The following is a 12,022-nucleotide window of genomic DNA, read 5'->3' on the forward strand; positions in this document are numbered from 1 at the left end:
ATAACATTACTTCTGCCATGTTCTACCGATTACACAGATCAACTCTAGTGTATGAGAGAGAATTATACAAAGGCGTGAATACCAGGAGGTAGGGATCATTGGAAGCCATATTGGAGCCAGTTACTACAATGAACCAGGAAAGGAAGGCAGGGTCTGGAAATGGGGAGGCCATGCCAAGAGCTTAAATTTGATTCTCTGGCCTGCGTTTTTCAGACTGCTCTGAGGAACTTCACAGATATCAGCCAGGTAGGGGTGGAGGTAGGGAGTTGAATTAGCAGGGATTCTCCATTCCCTGCAACCAGAGCAGCCCAGGATGAATATTCAAGTCAGATTCCATTTGAGTTTTGAGTTTAGAGGTTTAAAAATGTTCAATAATTACTGTTCTAGGCAGTGGGTAACCATCAAATATTTTATGCAGGGGAGTGAACACATATTCAGATTAGATTCTATTTTGCAGAGTTAGATTGGAGAAGGAACATTGTGGGGAAAGGATTTGAGATAGGAAGCTCTTGGAATTGTACTAGTAAGAGAAGATGGGATCAAAACCAATGCAGTGGTCATAGGGTGGAGAGGGTGGCCAAATTCGATAAATATCTAGGAGGTAAAATCATCCAGATGTAGTAATTGATTAGTTGTGTCTCTGAATTCCTCAGCTGTACTGGGTGGCCATCACTCGATACTAGGAAAAATAAAGAAGCAGGTTTGGAAATTAGAATGGTGGGTTCCCTTTTTGCTTGTGTTAAATCTGAGATACTTTTCTGCGTAGAATTGTTTAAAGCACCAGTTGTGTACTTAGGCCAGAACCCAAAGGTAGACATCAGGCCACTTACATACTTTTTTTTTTTTTTTCTTGAATTGTGGTTTAGTTTTCCCTTTATGAATTGTCTAAGTTTCTCTCCAGTCTTACTCCAATTTTTGTAACACCATTTCTGATTCAGCTTTTTTTCTTTTTCTTTTTAATAAAGAAAGACCTCTTCTTCTCAGATTGATTACTACTTATAAGGCCTCTTGTAGCTGGGATTGTTACAGCAAGTGGAAATGACACCCTACAAATCTTGTCTGTAAAAGCAGGATGTATAAAGCATTAAGGCTGGCTAGTGTTCTTGTCTTTCAATATGAGGCATTTTGACATTCGCGGTTTAATGCCTTATTGAAATCCAGCAAATGGAAGCTAAGAAGGGTGCTTTAGTCTCACAGGATTAGATCATGTAGGGTTTTCTTTCCTTTTTGAAAAAAATATACCAAGGTCAATCTCCATGGGAAATCTTATTACTAAGGAATTACTGGTTATGCCCACCTTTCCCCACAAAAAAAGAAATTACCAGACAAATTTAATTTTACTGTTCATCGCTTAGAATCTGTGGCCATCTCGTGAATCTTAACAGGCTGCTTTTATATCTGATTTTCAGACTTGCAGTTTCCCATCATCTCCCTTCGTATTATTTTCATTAAAAATTCCATTAGCTTAAAAAAATCAATGTAATCATTCAGTAGTAATTAATTCTTACCAATTTTCTAAAGGAGAAATAAATTAACAAAACTTCAAAATGTTCAAATGAGTAAAAAGTGTTGTGTGGTTAATGGGACTGGTAGAAATGTCAGTATAATGGATAGAGGGGTGGGTTCTGGCAAATGGCTGACTAAATTGCAAATCTCAGTTCTCCCGAAGCTGATTGTATGTCCTTAGACAGATTACTTAAATGTTTAATTGAACATTTACCTGTAAAGGTGATAACATTGCCTGCCTTTTATGGTTGTGGCAATTAAATGAGCTGGTAGATGTATCATCATGGCAAGGTGTGTGGCACACAGTGAAGGGATGTGACAAACATTATATATTATTAGTGTTAGTATTGTTGGTATTATTAAAGAAGATAGTGTTTCCTTTAAGAGTAACTCACATGAGTCAGATTCCAAATTTGAATGTCTTCCAGAATCTTGAGATATTTTGAAAGAATTAGTATGAGTTATTATTTGCCATTCCATCTTAAAATTCTTCCCTTCTAAAATTCAAAAAGAATTAATGCGTTATTGCTGCTAAGGGTGACTGGCCAAATGGAGGAAATGAAAATTAGTTTAATTGCATTCATTACATTTTTAGGAAGGTCTTGATGTTTAACATTCTTTAAATAAAGAATGTTATGTTTTAGGAATAAAGAAGAGAGAGACCCAGTTTCCCAAACCCAGTGAATAAAATTAACATTTTATTCTAAGTTAGTTCTATACAAAATATTAAAAATTAAGGCCCTGTCATCAGTTTTTAGCCAGCACACTGGCACATATAAGAAGATAGTCATGCAATAGATATCACTAAAACATTTTATACTTGTAGCTTATTTATTTAGTAACACAGAATTATCTATGCAACTTTTAGAATGGTTTTAAAAGATTTCTCTAGTTTTATAAATTAGCTCAAAAATTGGAAAATATACTAATCTTAGTTTAGTACAATGAAAAATATTTATACCTCATTTTTAGTAGGCAAGCGTAAGCATGATGGGATTGGTCTAGCTGTAATAGATGTTCAGGTGATCGGTAGTTTGGAAATCATCTGGTGTAAGTGAGTTCATTTAAATATGCGAGATTTGTGCTTTTGCTTTCTAGGAAAATAGTGCCTAAAGAAGTGCATTTGTGCAACAAATGACCATAAAGACAACTGTCTGTTTTTGCAGTGCATCAAACACATTAAAGAACATACTTATAGTATATGTGTTAGTGTGTTTTGCTATATTCACATCTTTTGCTGAGCATTATGAGGGCACAAAAGAAATGTGAGTCATGAAACCTATGGCCTACAATCTTACTGTGCACTTGAGGCAAGCGTAAACACATGTACAGTATTTGACAATGACAGGTGTACCTGAAAATGTGTGTTGCATATGGCAGTATATCATTATATACCAGAATTGCTAATATGGATGGTAAATTCTGTGACTCTTCAAAGAAGGGAGTGGCAAGTGTTCACAGGAGCTGATAGGAGAGGTCTTGTGGAAGAGGCTGAAGGTGAACTCTGCCCAGAGTAATCACTGGGACATTAAAGGGAAGGTGTGGGATGGAAGGGAAAGGCAGGCGTTCAGGGTAGAAAATTGCAGATGGGTAAAAAGACCCCGAGTTCAAATTCTGTTATCGCCTCAGAAAATAATTTCACAAGCAGTAGAATTCTGTCACAGCATTTGCACACTCAGAATATTGAAGAGTTCTCTGGGGGCATTGTGTGTGTAAAAAGTGCTGTAGGTTTGCACACACACGAAAAACTGAATGTAAAGTCAGTTAGTAACCTGGAAATAATAAAAATCTGTTTCACATTAGGTTGTCTGATGAGCAGCTTGAAGAGAATCAAGTAGGGTAGAGTTTATGAACAACTGTTGGGAAGTGAGTTAGGTTGTGGCAGTTTTAGAATATGCAGAATACAAGAATGTATGGACGACCACATCCAGTCTCTTAATTCAACAGAAATATGTTGAGCCTATCTCAAAGAGATTGTATTTGATAGTAGCATCTTTTGCCTTAATGCTTTTGTTAAAATGTCATGAAGTGTCTTCAGATGTAATTTTCATTTAAGTTTTATTCTTACTATGCTATGAGTCTTTGGTGCTTATCAAATGTAAATTTTCTTCAGTGAAGGAAGAAATTACTAGCACAGCCATTAATAGTTTAATGAAAAGTCTTATTGCTTCTTAAAATTTATATTTTCATGGTGATTGACAATTGTTAATTAGTTAATCCTCTGTCGGTGCTCATGGGTAGGTCAATATTATCTTCATTATAAAATGAGAAGATTGAGAAATCAAAAACTTCAGTGAATTTCCTGAAAACCTATTTCTGTATTGACATGGCAAAAATAGAGTTTACTCTCAGATTATTTTTTTAGTTAACCAAATATCTTTGTGTTGAATAATTGACTATCTCAGATATCTGTTCCTCCCTGTACAGTTAAAAATCCATTTATACCAAGTGTGAGTTTGGGACCCAAAAAGTAGATTTGATCTATGGGCTTAGATGTCAAAGGTTGAAAGTAGCATTTGGATAAATTCACAAGCTAAATAATTATATATAATAGGAAACCCCCAAATAACAACAGCTTGAATTAGAAAGAAGTTTGTTTCAGGCCAGGTGTGGTGGCTCACACTTGTAATCCCAGCATTTTGGGAGGCCGAGGCGGGCAGATCACGAGATCAGGAGTTTGGACCAGCCTGGCCAACATAGTGAAACCCCGTCTCTACTAAAACTACAAAAATTAGCAGGGCATGGTGGCAGGCACCTGTAGTCCCAGCTACTCGGGAGGCTGAGGCAGGAGAATGGCGTGAACCCAGGAAGTGGAGGTTGCAGTGAGCCAAGATTGTGCCACTGTGCTCCAGCCTGGGTGACAGAGTGAGACTCCGTCACACACACACGCGCGCACACACACACACACACACACACACACACAAAGAAAGAAAGAAGGAAAGTTTCTTTTTTTTTTTTTTCAGAGAATTCTAGAGATAAGCAGTCCAGAGCTGGTTTGGGAACTCAGTGGTTCTTTAGGCACCAAGAATTTTTTCTTGGTGCTCTCCTTCCTAGCACATGACTGCCATTGTCAAATAGGCTACAGTGGGTGCCAGAGTTCATGTCACCATGTCCTGTTGGAGGTTAGGAAAAGGAGAAAGGTAGAAGGGCTAACAGGCCCTGCTGCCTGAGTTGATTCCCTTTAAACAACCTTCCCATAAGTCCCATATTTTGAGGTATGCAACTGATAGCGTCTCACACAATTAGTATATTTGAATATTTATATTTTACATTATTGTGTAATATTTTGTATTGCTCATGATTTTTTTCTTCCAATGTCATGTATTATTTAGAGTACTTGCTAAAACATAAGAGCTTTTAAATTCCCAATATGGGCAGACCTTTTTCTCTGGTTGATAACTTACATTCTTAAATTATTTAGCAAATAGCACATCAAATTTTCCCATGGAGAAACTGTTTTGAATCCGGGGCAGAACTGCAATCTAGGACTCTGTGCTTTATCCACCTTCATTCTTTGTTTTGAATGTGTCATTACTCCTAGAGAGAAAAATAAGGAAACATCTTTATTATAGCAGAAGTATTTAATATAATCAAATCAGGCATCTTATGGATATATGACCCCAGGGAATGTTTGCCCAACCGCAACATAGCACATGAAACTTCTGTGTACCCAACCGACCTCAACACTGTCTTATTTAACCCTGGGAACTCCACTTTCCATGAAAGTATCACAAAATATTCTCCATTCTATATGTATCCTCAGAAATGGAGGCCAATTAATGCAAGGCTTGTTGCACACACCTGCTTTTGGGATGTGAGGTGTCACCTAGGTGCTAGCCTACCACAGCTAGCTTGAGCCATGGAACCACGGAGGTGGTGTGCCTAGGTAAGGGCTGTTGTGTGACCTGCCTGCTTCTTTACTGGTGTGTGTGTCATATGCCTCAGAATGCTGCCACACACCTCTTTCTGTCACCTCCTTCTCCACAGCCTTTCCCAGCATCTATAAACAAATGGGTATTGGGAAAAAACCGTACTAGATAATCCATACAAATGAAAAAGCTTATAGAAGCAAGAGCTTTTCAATTGGATTCTGAAGAGCAAAAGGTTGGAATGGAATGTTGAAGAATGGAGAGAGCCTTCAAGTTCCTTTCTATAAAAGGGAAATTGAGACTCATTGTCACTTAGTGATTTACTGCCTCTGTCATGATTTAGACATTGAACTTCTGACTCCAAGTCCAGTGTTGGTTTGCTACAATTGTTTCATCAAGGTGAAATGAATAATGAATCACACCACAAGCTGTTACCCAAAAGCATATTCTGGATGGAAATAATTGCTTATTAGGGGGTTGGTACCCTTGTCTTCAGTTATAGACTTGTGTGTTCCAGAAGTTGCACCAGATATTTATCTGTAAGTGAATGGATTCTGCAAACATCCCCTCCTTACCCCCCACTCCATCTTTTTGAGTACTTCTCCAGTCCCTAGCTGCTACCCCATTCTTTGGGAACAAGCTAAGAGAAAAAGCCTGGTAATTTCTAAGAAGGAAGACTTTTACCTGTTAGGGGCTTCTGCCAGCAATGTGAGAGCTGCATCATTTTCCTCTGACGGACAGGTCATGAGGACAGCATCAGGTCACCATTTTGGCATGAAAGCAGGCTTGGAGGCTCTCAGAACAATTGTTGGTATTTTTGGAAGTCAACTCTGTGTAGGGAGTGTTGTTCAAAGAGGTAAAATGATTAGCTGCTGCCAAGTCTCTTTTTAAAAAAACTTTTAGTTTTTGTGAGTACGTAATAGGTGTGTCTATTTGTGGGACACATGAGATGTTTTGATATAGGCATGCACTGTGATCAAGTCTCTGCAATTGCAGGCACTTCTCTGCCTTTCGAGTGGAAGGGTACAGAGGGCAGGAGGCTCCTTCTCAGAAGCTTCCTGTCTTTAGTTGTTATACCAGATATTATCTGCATGGTCCGAGTACTTGTCAGTTTTCCTGCTCTACTGGATATTTTTAGATTTCTCTACTCCTGTGTGAGACCCCTTTCCTGATTTAAATACGTCTCTAATGTGTCCCCAGTGTATATTCCAGAAACACCATAAAACTGGGTATAGATATGATGGAAGAAAAAGTAAGTTCCAGCTCTCAGGGATTCATATTTGCTAATTGGAAAAGTTATGGATGCTTTCAAAATAAAAACAAGTTTATAGACAGTCTATCTCATATAGCTGTTGCATTGTTAGAGAATTAAAATGTAAGTCATAGGCAATGATCATCCACTTTTGTACTTGCAATGCTCGGGAGAAACATAAATGTTTCTCACCATTGTTTGATGTTTGCAAATTATTAATATGTATACATCTTTCAGGGTGGGAAAGTATTTGACTGAACAATCAAAAGGAGGGAGGAGCAGAAAAGGTTTTCAATATAAGCATGTGACTTTTTTCTATCCTTGCTGAAATTAAAGTTAAATATTTGTAAATGTTTTTGAAGAACTTTACTGTTACTATTAGGTTGGTGCAAAAGTAATTGCGGTTTTCACAATTAAGAGTGATGGCAAAAACCACAATTACTTTTGCACCAACCTAATATTATAACGTGCAAAGTTTGCAGTGACTTTTTTATTTAAGTTTGCTTTGATGACACTCTATGATCTTTCTAATACATCCAAAATATTGAGGTTTTAATAATGAGGTGGAAAGAGATGCCAACATAAGACTGTTCTCTTGTTTATACACTATTAGATCAAAACATGTATTTTCAAAATAACCATTTCTATTGTCATTGAGTGTGTATGTGTCTACCTATCATATTGATACAATAAAATACTATAGAAGTTGTTACAGTTATTTATTGTTAGGTAATGAAAGTTAGTAGCTACAAAACAATAACAATTTGTTACTTTTATTGCTTTTCAAGATTCGTTGGATTGATTGGTGGATCTGCTTTTCACCAGGTTGATTGGGAAGTCCACAATGGTCTTACTCACATGGCTAGTGCTGGCTGCACCTGGGAGCTCAGACTATACTGTCAGTGGGGGCTGTGGTTGTCCCTTTTCTAACCAGTCCTCTCCACATGTCTCGTCTGGCTTTCACAGCATGGGTCTAGGTTCCAAGAAGGAGTACTTCAGGGCAAGCTGCAATCTCTTGAGGCCCAAGCTCAGAAATAACAGTGATACTTCTACATTCTCTGTTGGTTAAAGTAAATTCCCAATCCAGCTCAGATTTGAGAGGATGGGAAATAAACTCCACTTCTTGATGGTGGAATAGGAAGGTCACACTGCAGAGGAGCACGTGGGATGGCAGTTATTGTTGTGGTCACCTTGGGAAACATAATGTGCCACTGAAATCAGAGTCTCTCTTATTATCATTTCTTTCAAGTCTACCATGTAAGTTTAATTGATCTTATGCTTTTAAGTGAGAAATAGGAAGCAAGGACTTATACATTGTAATTTCTTAAACTGTAGTCTTTTGTTCCCTTGTATCGTGGGTCGCGTTTATAGAGTGGTATGTCTTTAATGTCCTAATTCTACTCTCAGATGTCATCAGGAATCTTTATTTATAAAAGAAGCATTAGTCAACTGTGGTGGTTTCTCACCCTGACCAGTATTGGGCAATCACTTTATGAAAGACCTTACAGTGTTGTTCCCCAACATATTTTAAAACCTGCTAGGGGTTTTTTGAATACAGCACAGTAATTGAGTGGTATTTCAAGCATTTGTCTCTTCATGAGAGTACTGCATAGTTACCATAATCTTGAATTTTCTAATTCTGTTTGTATTCAGAATTCTTCAGTTACTTTTCCTAACTTATCTTCTTAGTCTGTGGGAATTTTTATCTTAGATAGTTGTCTTGTTCGAATTTACATCACTCACTGTCTTTCTCCGCTGCCCTCCTTCATTGGACTTTGTAGCACGAACATGTTGGAAGTAGTTTAGCTTTTCTTTTGAAAAGTTACATGTTAGTATTTTGTATGGTTTCCTACTCAGACCTCATGTGGCCCAAGCCCTGGTATATGTTAAGCAAAGGAAAGCTGACTTTTCCTGATAGGGATGAGTCAGTTTCCTTCTGCATCAAGATGTTTATACATGGGGACAGATGCAGAGGATGACAAACCTGAATCATGTGATCTCCAGATTGTTTTTCTTTGCTGGATTTCCACGTGGGAAGTGGTAGGATCTAGAATTTTGCTGCTACTGCGCCCAGGATGTCCGTTGTCCAAGGTGTATCCATGTTTGTGGTCTGGCTGTTTGGCAAGGAGCCAACACTGCATTGTTTTGGGGCATGGTCACTCTTTAAAAGAGTAGTGTGATCCTGCTTGATCAAGTGAAACTGTAGAATGATTTATTTCACTCCGTGAAGCTATAGGTGTGTTAGTTACAGTTACTACCTGTGAATTGCTTCCAATTTTCACAGCATAAGATGGTATTTCCTTCTCCAATGGTATTTTTAAAACATACTAATTCTAATACTAGCCTTTCATCTTGATTATTGTTACTGAAAGTACATAGGGCCAGTGTAATCCCTAGGTTGGTGTATGATCAAGGAAATCATATAGTGTGCCACTTTGATGACCCGCTGTTCCATTTTTAAAATACAAAGTATGTGGGTAAACTGGATATTGAATACATTCTTAAAGGGGAACAAAAGTCCTAGGGTTAGAGTGGTGGTCTGCTTCACTTTCTCTTGTGATAGGCAGGAAGAAGGAAGGATGTATAGTGTAATTGCATCACTTTATTTGAGCCTTAAATTTGCTTTGACAATGGCAGCTAGAGAGAGAGATGCCCTAAGGAGACTAAAGTCTAACCTCAAATTTACTCTGACCCAGTCCACATGCCAAAATACAGGTAGTATATATCTGAGAGATATTCTGATTGTATGATTTGATCCAAGGTTCATTAATTGGTAGAGACGTTTGACTAAGACATCATTTAGAAGAACTGGCAATTTAAATTGAAAGTATAGTTCAATTACTTCTATAAATTTTGTATTTCTTTGGGTGGTTATATACATTTCTTTCTCTGTGATTTAAATGAAACTGAGGACTAGTCTGTGCTCTCTGACAATAGTAACTGAACAGTAATTAAGAGAAGCAATTTTTCAGAATAATGAAAAGAATCTATATAACTAACATCAGCACCTTTTCATCTAATGCAGGTGAATAATTGAATATGTTGCGTGTAGCCTAGGACCTGGTACATAGAGAGTCCCCAGTAAATGTTTGATGAATGAGTAAATGAGTCTCAATTAGAGAATGTACTAATCTATTAATAACTCAATCAAAAAGTCTAAGAATGGGAGGGAAATATTTCTGTACTAGGATTTCTAAGGATTTATGAAGATTGTTATAATAAAAAGGGAAATATTTGAAACCCATCTCAATCTTCCTCTAGCAGAAATAAAGACTAAATATATGAATGTCTTAAAAACAGAGTTTTTATCTTATAACTGGTAGAGAAACTGTTTATTTCTTTCTATTTGCACTTTCCCTAAAGGACCTATGGTCTGTGTCTATTCTGTGACCATTGTATAACAGAGTATGTATTTGTCTTCTTGAGGATAGCCATCATTCATTCACTTTCTCTGCTAATAATATGAACTTTCATGGTATTATGATATTGTTAGTTTCTTAAGTCATACTGCATTTAGTGGTATTCACATTCATTTTCTATATTTTCTTGTGATAAATTCTGTTATAGTCAAAAATTTTCAAAGCACCCCGGCAATGATTTATTTTAATATCTGCATGAGACTAAATAAACAAATAAGAAAGGATTTAATATGAATTTTTCATGGACTTGCTATAACTTGAATATTGTGAATTGATTTTGTGCAAGCTGTCACAGACCTTCTGATTAGCACATACTTACTAGAATATCTCTGTTAGCAAAAGTGGATTACAAAGTATAAATGCCAGGTATTTGTGCTTACTCTGTTTAACATTCTCATGAGTTTCTTTACGTATATCTAGTGTGTTATAGATGTTTTGATAGAGTACCTACCTTAGAGAATGTGGCTCTTGTTTTATGGCCCATTTTAATTCAGTATATATATGTGTGTGTGTGTGTGTGTGTGTGTGTATATAAAGGGACATATATGTGTGTGTATGGGAAAACTGTATAAAGAAATGGTTGCTACTTATAAGGCTTTACAATTTATGGGGTGACCACACATACACACTTAACAAATACAGAAAAACATAAGACTTTTTTCATTCATTCATTCAATACATATTTATTGAGTACCAGCTATGTACCAGGCACTATTTATTTCTTATACTGAAGATACAGTCTTAAACAAGACAGGAAAGTTTCCTGTTTTTTAGGAGCATATTGTCTAGTGATTATGATTGAGCACAGCAAAATATAGAGATACATCCTAGAGAATATAAATAAGCACCAAAACGTATAGTCAAGACATGAGAACTTAGTGGAGTTCACCATTTTCCAGGAAGGCCTACTTCATGTCAAGGAAGACTTGAACTTGACCTTGAGGAAAAAAAGATATTTGTAGAGGCTCCCAGAAAGGAAGTTAGATGTGTACGTCAATGTGTGACCTGAGAAGGCCAAAACACTCTCTAAAGAACAGTGTTTGTTCAAAGAAAATTCTCTGATTCGCATTCCTGTTCCATATGCACCCTCCAATTTCCACAGGTTAAAATCTCAAGACTATCAGCAATGGGGTTCTATTAGAATAAGTGTGACTGAGTATCTTTGAAGAAACAATCTCAGATCCCAAATCCATAGCAAGTCTAGGCACATAGTATATATACTACTTGCATATATGAAATTGATGCTCAAAATGTGCAAAAGTATTTCTAGGTAGAAGGATTCAAGTGCTATAGTATTACTAAATAAAAAAGATTTACAGAGAGTTGTGGCAGATGACAATAACTTCTTTCTGAGGAATTTTACTTTCTTGTACCTAGTGCCCTTATCAAGTGGGATATTTTCGTCAGGGATGATAGATCTACATAGTGTATTTTGTAAATTTATAGGAATAAAAGGGAATTAAATAAAATAGACTCTAAGTAACAAGGTCTAAAATTGACTAGGGCCATTGAAACACAAAGACGGATAAGGAAGTGAATAGAAGGGCATACCTTCAGCTATTTCTGTGTTGTCTGTGATTGTGCAGTGCTTTTAACCAAGGTAACAAGGGCTAAGATGAAAGTAAAATCTCTTGGGCTTCATATCTGTCAAATTAGCAAAAAGTGTGACAATTCTAAGTGTTGCCACGATGTGGAGTAATAGACACTGCTGGCGGGAGTTTAAATGGATAGAACCACTTTGGGAAAATGGTTTGGCATTATACACTAAGTTTAAGGATATGTAAACTCTATGACTCAGCAATTTCATATCTCCATACCCTGGAGAAACAGGTATGTATGGGAGACAGGTACATGTACATGTATATTCATAGCAGCATTGTCTGTGATAGTCAAAACTGAAAACAAACCAAATGTCCAGTAAACAGAATAAACTGTGCATATTCACATAATGGAATATTTTCTTTTAATGTATCTTA

At 36.9% G+C, this 12,022-nt stretch overlaps 1 protein-coding gene across 5 annotated transcripts in view; it reads left to right on the forward strand.

Annotated features, from left to right (window-relative positions):
• Positions 1-12,022, forward strand: part of ZNF521 (zinc finger protein 521) — a 290,644-nt gene that overhangs the window by 43,531 nt on the left and 235,091 nt on the right. The window lies entirely within an intron of this gene.

The sequence above is a fragment of the Hylobates moloch genome, unplaced genomic scaffold (assembly GCF_009828535.3).
Source record: "Hylobates moloch isolate HMO894 unplaced genomic scaffold, HMol_V3 SCAFFOLD_5, whole genome shotgun sequence".
Lineage (NCBI taxonomy): Eukaryota > Metazoa > Chordata > Mammalia > Primates > Hylobatidae > Hylobates > Hylobates moloch.